Source organism: Anomaloglossus baeobatrachus, chromosome 5 (genome assembly GCF_048569485.1).
Source record: "Anomaloglossus baeobatrachus isolate aAnoBae1 chromosome 5, aAnoBae1.hap1, whole genome shotgun sequence".
Classification (NCBI taxonomy): Eukaryota; Metazoa; Chordata; class Amphibia; order Anura; family Aromobatidae; genus Anomaloglossus; species Anomaloglossus baeobatrachus.
The window spans coordinates 286540886-286548385 of NC_134357.1; the positions used below are offsets into that span (position 1 = coordinate 286540886).

General features: G+C 41.1%; 14 non-coding genes across 14 annotated transcripts; all 14 read left to right on the plus strand.

Moving 5' to 3' along the window:
- The first annotated feature begins 197 nt into the window (after positions 1–197).
- On the plus strand, positions 198–279 carry TRNAL-AAG (transfer RNA leucine (anticodon AAG)). The gene has a single exon. It is a non-coding gene; the product is annotated as a tRNA-Leu (tRNA).
- Positions 280–764: 485 nt separating this feature from the next.
- On the plus strand, positions 765–846 carry TRNAL-UAG (transfer RNA leucine (anticodon UAG)). The gene has a single exon. It is a non-coding gene; the product is annotated as a tRNA-Leu (tRNA).
- Positions 847–1291: 445 nt separating this feature from the next.
- TRNAL-AAG (transfer RNA leucine (anticodon AAG)) lies at positions 1292–1373 on the plus strand. Its single transcript has one exon. It is a non-coding gene; the product is annotated as a tRNA-Leu (tRNA).
- A 485-nt stretch (positions 1374–1858) lies between these two features.
- TRNAL-UAG (transfer RNA leucine (anticodon UAG)) lies at positions 1859–1940 on the plus strand. Its single transcript has one exon. It is a non-coding gene; the product is annotated as a tRNA-Leu (tRNA).
- Positions 1941–2385: 445 nt separating this feature from the next.
- TRNAL-AAG (transfer RNA leucine (anticodon AAG)) lies at positions 2386–2467 on the plus strand. Its single transcript has one exon. It is a non-coding gene; the product is annotated as a tRNA-Leu (tRNA).
- A 485-nt stretch (positions 2468–2952) lies between these two features.
- Positions 2953–3034, plus strand: TRNAL-UAG (transfer RNA leucine (anticodon UAG)). Its single transcript has one exon. It is a non-coding gene; the product is annotated as a tRNA-Leu (tRNA).
- Positions 3035–3479: 445 nt separating this feature from the next.
- Positions 3480–3561, plus strand: TRNAL-AAG (transfer RNA leucine (anticodon AAG)). The gene has a single exon. It is a non-coding gene; the product is annotated as a tRNA-Leu (tRNA).
- A 485-nt stretch (positions 3562–4046) lies between these two features.
- Positions 4047–4128, plus strand: TRNAL-UAG (transfer RNA leucine (anticodon UAG)). The gene has a single exon. It is a non-coding gene; the product is annotated as a tRNA-Leu (tRNA).
- A 445-nt stretch (positions 4129–4573) lies between these two features.
- On the plus strand, positions 4574–4655 carry TRNAL-AAG (transfer RNA leucine (anticodon AAG)). Its single transcript has one exon. It is a non-coding gene; the product is annotated as a tRNA-Leu (tRNA).
- A 485-nt stretch (positions 4656–5140) lies between these two features.
- Positions 5141–5222, plus strand: TRNAL-UAG (transfer RNA leucine (anticodon UAG)). The gene has a single exon. It is a non-coding gene; the product is annotated as a tRNA-Leu (tRNA).
- A 445-nt stretch (positions 5223–5667) lies between these two features.
- Positions 5668–5749, plus strand: TRNAL-AAG (transfer RNA leucine (anticodon AAG)). Its single transcript has one exon. It is a non-coding gene; the product is annotated as a tRNA-Leu (tRNA).
- A 485-nt stretch (positions 5750–6234) lies between these two features.
- Positions 6235–6316, plus strand: TRNAL-UAG (transfer RNA leucine (anticodon UAG)). The gene has a single exon. It is a non-coding gene; the product is annotated as a tRNA-Leu (tRNA).
- A 445-nt stretch (positions 6317–6761) lies between these two features.
- TRNAL-AAG (transfer RNA leucine (anticodon AAG)) lies at positions 6762–6843 on the plus strand. Its single transcript has one exon. It is a non-coding gene; the product is annotated as a tRNA-Leu (tRNA).
- Positions 6844–7328: 485 nt separating this feature from the next.
- Positions 7329–7410, plus strand: TRNAL-UAG (transfer RNA leucine (anticodon UAG)). The gene has a single exon. It is a non-coding gene; the product is annotated as a tRNA-Leu (tRNA).
- The last annotated feature ends 90 nt before the right edge of the window (positions 7411–7500 follow it).

Genomic DNA, 7500 nt, shown 5'->3' on the forward strand with positions numbered 1-7500 from the left:
GCTTACTTTTTACTGAGCTTATCCTTTAATCTTTTCATATGATACTTGTATATTTTGATGTTTAGGAAAAGACAATTCTCAGAATTATTGCTTTGTCTTTTTGGAGAGTGATATGCCCATTACCACACATACACTACTTTAAAATGAAATCAGCTATACTTGCCTTACTCCAAGGAAGTTGACACGGCTGTCATCCAGGTAGCATGGCCGAGCGGTCTAAGGCGCTGGATTAAGGCTCCAGTCTCTTTGGAGGCGTGGGTTCAAATCCCACTGCTGCCAGCTTTTGCAGTCAGGAAGTTCATGAAAAGTCGAATTTAATAGTAGATTGGGTTGTGCAAAGAACAATTTTGTGATGATGATCAAATTAGGTAAATCAGTGAGTTTTCAGAAATACCTGAACAGTTTTGCTATTTAATGGAGCAAGCATTTGCAGTGTCATGGTCGTGGAGTCTAGATGTGCTGGATTAAGGCTGCAGTCTCTTTGGGTGTGTGGGCTTGAATCCCTCTGCTGCCACCTCCACTACCTCTGAGGTTTTCAAATTCTTATCTCATGTAGCTTAATGATTTGCTTACTTTTAAATGAGCTTAAACTTTAATCTTTTCATATGATACTTGTACATTTTGATGTTTAGGAAAAGACAATTCTCAGAATTATTGCTTTGTCCTGTTGGAGAGAGATATGCCCGTTAGCACACATACACTACTTTAAAATAAAATCAGCTATACTTCCCTTACTCCAAGGACATTTTATCGCTTTTCACCCAGGTAGCATGGCCGAGCGGTCTAAGGCGCTGGATTTAGGCTCCAGTCTCTTTGGAGGCGTGGGTTCAAATCCCACTGCTGCCAGCTTTTAGTGTTGGGCAAAGAACAATCTTGTGACGATTAGCAAATTAGGTAAATCAGTGAGTTTTCAGAAATACCTTGACTGTGTCAGTATGGAATCGAGGAAGCATTTGCAGCAACATGGTTCGTGGGGTCTAGATGTGCTGGTTTAAGGTTGCAGTCTCTTTGGGTGTGTGGGTTTGAATCCCGCTGGTGCCACTCTTACTACCTCGGAGGTTTTCAAATTCTTATCTCATGTAGCGTAATGATTTGCTTACTTTTTACTGAGCTTATCCTTTAATCTTTTCATATGATACTTGTATATTTTGATGTTTAGGAAAAGACAATTCTCAGAATTATTGCTTTGTCTTTTTGGAGAGTGATATGCCCATTACCACACATACACTACTTTAAAATGAAATCAGCTATACTTGCCTTACTCCAAGGAAGTTGACACGGCTGTCATCCAGGTAGCATGGCCGAGCGGTCTAAGGCGCTGGATTAAGGCTCCAGTCTCTTTGGAGGCGTGGGTTCAAATCCCACTGCTGCCAGCTTTTGCAGTCAGGAAGTTCATGAAAAGTCGAATTTAATAGTAGATTGGGTTGTGCAAAGAACAATCTTGTGATGATGATCAAATTAGGTAAATCAGTGAGTTTTCAGAAATACCTGAACAGTTTTGCTATTTAATGGAGCAAGCATTTGCAGTGTCATGGTCGTGGAGTCTAGATGTGCTGGATTAAGGCTGCAGTCTCTTTGGGTGTGTGGGCTTGAATCCCTCTGCTGCCACCTCCACTACCTCTGAGGTTTTCAAATTCTTATCTCATGTAGCTTAATGATTTGCTTACTTTTAAATGAGCTTATCCTTTAATCTTTTCATATGATACTTGTACATTTTGATGTTTAGGAAAAGACAATTCTCAGAATTATTGCTTTGTCCTGTTGGAGAGAGATATGCCCGTTAGCACACATACACTACTTTAAAATAAAATCAGCTATACTTCCCTTACTCCAAGGACATTTTATCGCTTTTCACCCAGGTAGCATGGCCGAGCGGTCTAAGGCGCTGGATTTAGGCTCCAGTCTCTTTGGAGGCGTGGGTTCAAATCCCACTGCTGCCAGCTTTTAGTGTTGGGCAAAGAACAATCTTGTGACGATTAGCAAATTAGGTAAATCAGTGAGTTTTCAGAAATACCTTGACTGTGTCAGTATGGAATCGAGGAAGCATTTGCAGCAACATGGTTCGTGGGGTCTAGATGTGCTGGTTTAAGGTTGCAGTCTCTTTGGGTGTGTGGGTTTGAATCCCGCTGGTGCCACTCTTACTACCTCGGAGGTTTTCAAATTCTTATCTCATGTAGCGTAATGATTTGCTTACTTTTTACTGAGCTTATCCTTTAATCTTTTCATATGATACTTGTATATTTTGATGTTTAGGAAAAGACAATTCTCAGAATTATTGCTTTGTCTTTTTGGAGAGTGATATGCCCATTACCACACATACACTACTTTAAAATGAAATCAGCTATACTTGCCTTACTCCAAGGAAGTTGACACGGCTGTCATCCAGGTAGCATGGCCGAGCGGTCTAAGGCGCTGGATTAAGGCTCCAGTCTCTTTGGAGGCGTGGGTTCAAATCCCACTGCTGCCAGCTTTTGCAGTCAGGAAGTTCATGAAAAGTCGAATTTAATAGTAGATTGGGTTGTGCAAAGAACAATCTTGTGATGATGATCAAATTAGGTAAATCAGTGAGTTTTCAGAAATACCTGAACAGTTTTGCTATTTAATGGAGCAAGCATTTGCAGTGTCATGGTCGTGGAGTCTAGATGTGCTGGATTAAGGCTGCAGTCTCTTTGGGTGTGTGGGCTTGAATCCCTCTGCTGCCACCTCCACTACCTCTGAGGTTTTCAAATTCTTATCTCATGTAGCTTAATGATTTGCTTACTTTTAAATGAGCTTATCCTTTAATCTTTTCATATGATACTTGTACATTTTGATGTTTAGGAAAAGACAATTCTCAGAATTATTGCTTTGTCCTGTTGGAGAGAGATATGCCCGTTAGCACACATACACTACTTTAAAATAAAATCAGCTATACTTCCCTTACTCCAAGGACATTTTATCGCTTTTCACCCAGGTAGCATGGCCGAGCGGTCTAAGGCGCTGGATTTAGGCTCCAGTCTCTTTGGAGGCGTGGGTTCAAATCCCACTGCTGCCAGCTTTTAGTGTTGGGCAAAGAACAATCTTGTGACGATTAGCAAATTAGGTAAATCAGTGAGTTTTCAGAAATACCTTGACTGTGTCAGTATGGAATCGAGGAAGCATTTGCAGCAACATGGTTCGTGGGGTCTAGATGTGCTGGTTTAAGGTTGCAGTCTCTTTGGGTGTGTGGGTTTGAATCCCGCTGGTGCCACTCTTACTACCTCGGAGGTTTTCAAATTCTTATCTCATGTAGCGTAATGATTTGCTTACTTTTTACTGAGCTTATCCTTTAATCTTTTCATATGATACTTGTATATTTTGATGTTTAGGAAAAGACAATTCTCAGAATTATTGCTTTGTCTTTTTGGAGAGTGATATGCCCATTACCACACATACACTACTTTAAAATGAAATCAGCTATACTTGCCTTACTCCAAGGAAGTTGACACGGCTGTCATCCAGGTAGCATGGCCGAGCGGTCTAAGGCGCTGGATTAAGGCTCCAGTCTCTTTGGAGGCGTGGGTTCAAATCCCACTGCTGCCAGCTTTTGCAGTCAGGAAGTTCATGAAAAGTCGAATTTAATAGTAGATTGGGTTGTGCAAAGAACAATCTTGTGATGATGATCAAATTAGGTAAATCAGTGAGTTTTCAGAAATACCTGAACAGTTTTGCTATTTAATGGAGCAAGCATTTGCAGTGTCATGGTCGTGGAGTCTAGATGTGCTGGATTAAGGCTGCAGTCTCTTTGGGTGTGTGGGCTTGAATCCCTCTGCTGCCACCTCCACTACCTCTGAGGTTTTCAAATTCTTATCTCATGTAGCTTAATGATTTGCTTACTTTTAAATGAGCTTATCCTTTAATCTTTTCATATGATACTTGTACATTTTGATGTTTAGGAAAAGACAATTCTCAGAATTATTGCTTTGTCCTGTTGGAGAGAGATATGCCCGTTAGCACACATACACTACTTTAAAATAAAATCAGCTATACTTCCCTTACTCCAAGGACATTTTATCGCTTTTCACCCAGGTAGCATGGCCGAGCGGTCTAAGGCGCTGGATTTAGGCTCCAGTCTCTTTGGAGGCGTGGGTTCAAATCCCACTGCTGCCAGCTTTTAGTGTTGGGCAAAGAACAATCTTGTGACGATTAGCAAATTAGGTAAATCAGTGAGTTTTCAGAAATACCTTGACTGTGTCAGTATGGAATCGAGGAAGCATTTGCAGCAACATGGTTCGTGGGGTCTAGATGTGCTGGTTTAAGGTTGCAGTCTCTTTGGGTGTGTGGGTTTGAATCCCGCTGGTGCCACTCTTACTACCTCGGAGGTTTTCAAATTCTTATCTCATGTAGCGTAATGATTTGCTTACTTTTTACTGAGCTTATCCTTTAATCTTTTCATATGATACTTGTATATTTTGATGTTTAGGAAAAGACAATTCTCAGAATTATTGCTTTGTCTTTTTGGAGAGTGATATGCCCATTACCACACATACACTACTTTAAAATGAAATCAGCTATACTTGCCTTACTCCAAGGAAGTTGACACGGCTGTCATCCAGGTAGCATGGCCGAGCGGTCTAAGGCGCTGGATTAAGGCTCCAGTCTCTTTGGAGGCGTGGGTTCAAATCCCACTGCTGCCAGCTTTTGCAGTCAGGAAGTTCATGAAAAGTCGAATTTAATAGTAGATTGGGTTGTGCAAAGAACAATCTTGTGATGATGATCAAATTAGGTAAATCAGTGAGTTTTCAGAAATACCTGAACAGTTTTGCTATTTAATGGAGCAAGCATTTGCAGTGTCATGGTCGTGGAGTCTAGATGTGCTGGATTAAGGCTGCAGTCTCTTTGGGTGTGTGGGCTTGAATCCCTCTGCTGCCACCTCCACTACCTCTGAGGTTTTCAAATTCTTATCTCATGTAGCTTAATGATTTGCTTACTTTTAAATGAGCTTATCCTTTAATCTTTTCATATGATACTTGTACATTTTGATGTTTAGGAAAAGACAATTCTCAGAATTATTGCTTTGTCCTGTTGGAGAGAGATATGCCCGTTAGCACACATACACTACTTTAAAATAAAATCAGCTATACTTCCCTTACTCCAAGGACATTTTATCGCTTTTCACCCAGGTAGCATGGCCGAGCGGTCTAAGGCGCTGGATTTAGGCTCCAGTCTCTTTGGAGGCGTGGGTTCAAATCCCACTGCTGCCAGCTTTTAGTGTTGGGCAAAGAACAATCTTGTGACGATTAGCAAATTAGGTAAATCAGTGAGTTTTCAGAAATACCTTGACTGTGTCAGTATGGAATCGAGGAAGCATTTGCAGCAACATGGTTCGTGGGGTCTAGATGTGCTGGTTTAAGGTTGCAGTCTCTTTGGGTGTGTGGGTTTGAATCCCGCTGGTGCCACTCTTACTACCTCGGAGGTTTTCAAATTCTTATCTCATGTAGCGTAATGATTTGCTTACTTTTTACTGAGCTTATCCTTTAATCTTTTCATATGATACTTGTATATTTTGATGTTTAGGAAAAGACAATTCTCAGAATTATTGCTTTGTCTTTTTGGAGAGTGATATGCCCATTACCACACATACACTACTTTAAAATGAAATCAGCTATACTTGCCTTACTCCAAGGAAGTTGAGACGGCTGTCATCCAGGTAGCATGGCCGAGCGGTCTAAGGCGCTGGATTAAGGCTCCAGTCTCTTTGGAGGCGTGGGTTCAAATCCCACTGCTGCCAGCTTTTGCAGTCAGGAAGTTCATGAAAAGTCGAATTTAATAGTAGATTGGGTTGTGCAAAGAACAATCTTGTGATGATGATCAAATTAGGTAAATCAGTGAGTTTTCAGAAATACCTGAACAGTTTTGCTATTTAATGGAGCAAGCATTTGCAGTGTCATGGTCGTGGAGTCTAGATGTGCTGGATTAAGGCTGCAGTCTCTTTGGGTGTGTGGGCTTGAATCCCTCTGCTGCCACCTCCACTACCTCTGAGGTTTTCAAATTCTTATCTCATGTAGCTTAATGATTTGCTTACTTTTAAATGAGCTTATCCTTTAATCTTTTCATATGATACTTGTACATTTTGATGTTTAGGAAAAGACAATTCTCAGAATTATTGCTTTGTCCTGTTGGAGAGAGATATGCCCGTTAGCACACATACACTACTTTAAAATAAAATCAGCTATACTTCCCTTACTCCAAGGACATTTTATCGCTTTTCACCCAGGTAGCATGGCCGAGCGGTCTAAGGCGCTGGATTTAGGCTCCAGTCTCTTTGGAGGCGTGGGTTCAAATCCCACTGCTGCCAGCTTTTAGTGTTGGGCAAAGAACAATCTTGTGACGATTAGCAAATTAGGTAAATCAGTGAGTTTTCAGAAATACCTTGACTGTGTCAGTATGGAATCGAGGAAGCATTTGCAGCAACATGGTTCGTGGGGTCTAGATGTGCTGGTTTAAGGTTGCAGTCTCTTTGGGTGTGTGGGTTTGAATCCCGCTGGTGCCACTCTTACTACCTCGGAGGTTTTCAAATTCTTATCTCATGTAGCGTAATGATTTGCTTACTTTTTACTGAGCTTATCCTTTAATCTTTTCATATGATACTTGTATATTTTGATGTTTAGGAAAAGACAATTCTCAGAATTATTGCTTTGTCTTTTTGGAGAGTGATATGCCCATTACCACACATACACTACTTTAAAATGAAATCAGCTATACTTGCCTTACTCCAAGGAAGTTGACACGGCTGTCATCCAGGTAGCATGGCCGAGCGGTCTAAGGCGCTGGATTAAGGCTCCAGTCTCTTTGGAGGCGTGGGTTCAAATCCCACTGCTGCCAGCTTTTGCAGTCAGGAAGTTCATGAAAAGTCGAATTTAATAGTAGATTGGGTTGTGCAAAGAACAATCTTGTGATGATGATCAAATTAGGTAAATCAGTGAGTTTTCAGAAATACCTGAACAGTTTTGCTATTTAATGGAGCAAGCATTTGCAGTGTCATGGTCGTGGAGTCTAGATGTGCTGGATTAAGGCTGCAGTCTCTTTGGGTGTGTGGGCTTGAATCCCTCTGCTGCCACCTCCACTACCTCTGAGGTTTTCAAATTCTTATCTCATGTAGCTTAATGATTTGCTTACTTTTAAATGAGCTTATCCTTTAATCTTTTCATATGATACTTGTACATTTTGATGTTTAGGAAAAGACAATTCTCAGAATTATTGCTTTGTCCTGTTGGAGAGAGATATGCCCGTTAGCACACATACACTACTTTAAAATAAAATCAGCTATACTTCCCTTACTCCAAGGACATTTTATCGTTTTTCACCCAGGTAGCATGGCCGAGCGGTCTAAGGCGCTGGATTTAGGCTCCAGTCTCTTTGGAGGCGTGGGTTCAAATCCCACTGCTGCCAGCTTTTAGTGTTGGGCAAAGAACAATCTTGTGACGATTAGCAAATTAGGTAAATCAGTGAGTTTTCAGAAATACCTTGACTGTGTCAGTA